Source organism: Macaca fascicularis, chromosome 11 (assembly GCF_037993035.2).
Source record: "Macaca fascicularis isolate 582-1 chromosome 11, T2T-MFA8v1.1".
In the NCBI taxonomy this organism is placed as follows: Eukaryota; Metazoa; Chordata; class Mammalia; order Primates; family Cercopithecidae; genus Macaca; species Macaca fascicularis.
The window spans coordinates 95,832,515-95,835,409 of NC_088385.1; positions in this window are offsets into that span (position 1 = coordinate 95,832,515).

A 2,895-nucleotide genomic window follows, 5' to 3' on the forward strand; every position below is an offset into this window, starting at 1 on the left:
CGCGGTGGCTCAAGCCTGGAATCCCAGCACTTTGGGAGGCCGAGACGGGCAGATCACGAGGTCAGGAGATCGAGACCATCCTGGCTAACACGGTGAAACCCCGTCTCTACCAAAAAATACAAAAAACTAGCTGGGCAAGGTGGCGGGCGCCTGTAGTCGCAGCTACTCGGGAGGCTGAGGCAGGGGAATGGCGTAAACCCGGGAGGCAGAGCTTGCAGTGAGCTGAGATCCGGCCACTGCACTCCAGCCTGGGCAACAGAGCAAGACTCCGTCTCAAAAAAAAAAAAAAAAAGAAAAGAAATGGAGAAAGTGATAAGACATAAAGTCAGAAAGGTAAGCAGGGACACATTGTATAGGGTGTTGAAGCCATGGAGATAGTGTTTGGATGTGTGTCTGCACTCAAATCCTATATTGAAATGTTATTCCCATTGATGGAGATGGGACCTAGTGGAAGGTGATTGGCTCATGGGGGTGAATTTCTTATGAGTAGTATTGCACCATCCCCCTTGGTACTGTCTTCACAACAGTGAGTAAGTTCTAATGAGATCTGGTCATTTACAAGTGTGTAGCTCCTTTCCCCTCTCAATCTCACTCCTGGTTTCACCATGTGATATTCTTGCTTCCTTTGTGCCTTCTGCCATGGTTGGAAGTTTCCTGAGTCCTCCCTAGAAGCAGATGCTTCTATGCTTTCCATACAGAACCATGAGCCAATTAAACTTCTTTTTTTAAATAAATTACCTAGTCTCGGGTATTTATTTATAGTAATGCAAGAACAACCTAACACACATGGTAAGTAGTTTGAGTTTTACCTTATGTGCAATGGGAAGCTGTTGGAAGACTTTGATCATGAGAGTAACAGATATAATTTATAAATTTAAAAGATAACTCTGGATGGCATATGGAAAATAGATGATCAGAGGGCAAGAATGGAAGCAAGAAGGCCAGGTAGAAGGTATCACTGTATTAAAAAAATGAACAAAATGGTTATTTGAATGAAAGTAGAAATAAGTGATCACATTTAGGCAGAGTCAATGAAACTTGATTATGCATTGAACTGGGGAGTGAGACACCTCAAGAAACCAATTGTGAATCCTAAAATTTGGGCTTCAGCAAATGGTTGGAAGTTGCTGCCATTTAGTGTGATGGGAAAGATTTGGGGAAAAGAAAGTTTGGGGTCGCAAGAATTCAGTTTGAACTTGGTAAGTTAGAGATGATTATAAGACATTCAAGAAAACAGGTTGTCAAATAGTCAGATACACAACTCTTGAGTTTGGGAGAATAGTCAGAGATGGACACGTAATTTGGTTGGCTGGCATTACGCAGATGATTTTTAACGCCACGTGCCTGAGTGAATTCTTCTAAGGAAGGACTGTAGTTAGAGAAGGGGTCAAGGCCAGAAACTGAGAACCAAGGAACTTTAACATTTATCAGTTGGAAAAGGAGGAGTCAGTCAGGGAATTTGAGAAGTATAAAACTACTGAGGTAGAAGGAGACCCAGGCAAGACTAAAAGACAATCAGTAATAATTCAGAGATAATTCATGAAAAGTACTGAATACAATTTCAAGAGAATGCCAAGAAAATGTCAGTTCATCAGTCTTAAAGGTCAATATTGTGATAGAACCAATGCTGAATTTTTAATGATTTTGCCAAATTGAGACAGTATGTTCCTGATTAGTATTATTTTATTCCAAAAGCCTAGAAGAAAGCCTGAAATTCTGAAAAGAACTGGTAGAGAGAAAGAAGGAAAAATATGAAGGGAGAGGTCAGATGGTGGTGCTTTGAAGACCTTGCCTCAAGTATTTCCCCTGTCAGGGACACTAATTTTCAAAAGGAAATTGAAGCAAGGAAAAGGTCATGTAGCTTCCTTTTCCTTGCAGTTGCATATTGAAAGCCCCCCATGCCACTGCCAGTAGCTTCTTCTTGCCACTTCCCAGGTTATTTGTCTCCATTCTGGCTCTAGTTCCAAACCAAAATGTGGAAGCAGAAGCTCTACACAGCAATTTAGATCATAAGCTAACTGCTTAAGTTAGTTGAACTTTGAAAATATATAATTAGCCCACTAAGGGTCAACTTACTCCATTACTCAAATGACTGATCCCCTTCGAGGGTTTCCATATTGCGTAACTACTACCCATGAAAGAACAGACGTGTGTGGAGCCTTGAAGGAGTGCTTCAGAACATCAAAGTCCCAAGTGGATTCCTTCAGAAAATCGCTGGTGAAATACAATTGTGTAGCACTTAGCAATTCTCTTGAAAGGTGAAGAGAATTACACTATGAACTCTGATAAGAATAATTAAGAAGATTTTAGATTGAGCAAGACAATGAAAGACAGGCTTTGCAGTCAGTTAGAGGTTGGTTCAATTTCAAGCTCCATAACTTACTGGTAGTCTGACTTAGGCAAATTGCATGGTGTTTGTAAACCTCAGTTTCCTTTTCTATAATAGGCTTTATTATTACACTAAAAGATTGGTGTAAGAACTAGATGACTCTGTGTGTGTGTGTGTGTGTGTGTGTGTGTGTGTGTGTGTACAGAAAGAGAAAGAAGGTACTGAATATATTATGATCTATCCCATGTGCTAAGCACAGAAAGTACCTTATGCAAAAGTACCATAAGGCATTAGGAGCTTTCACTATGCAACTGCAAGGAAAAGCACCACAGAAAGTACTGTGCCTGGCACACAGGTCATAACATGATATAAATAAGTGATAACCGTTTTCCCATAGCAGGTAGGTAGCATTAACAGGGCTCATCACAAAGAGTGCAATGTGGCCTTAGCATAGTGGATTTTCTGCCCCTCAGCCTCTTCTAGCAATTCTTCTCTGACTCTCTCTAGGACCAGATCTAAGCAGGAAGGGCTGGAAATCTATGTTCTTTTCCCAATTTCCTTAAATA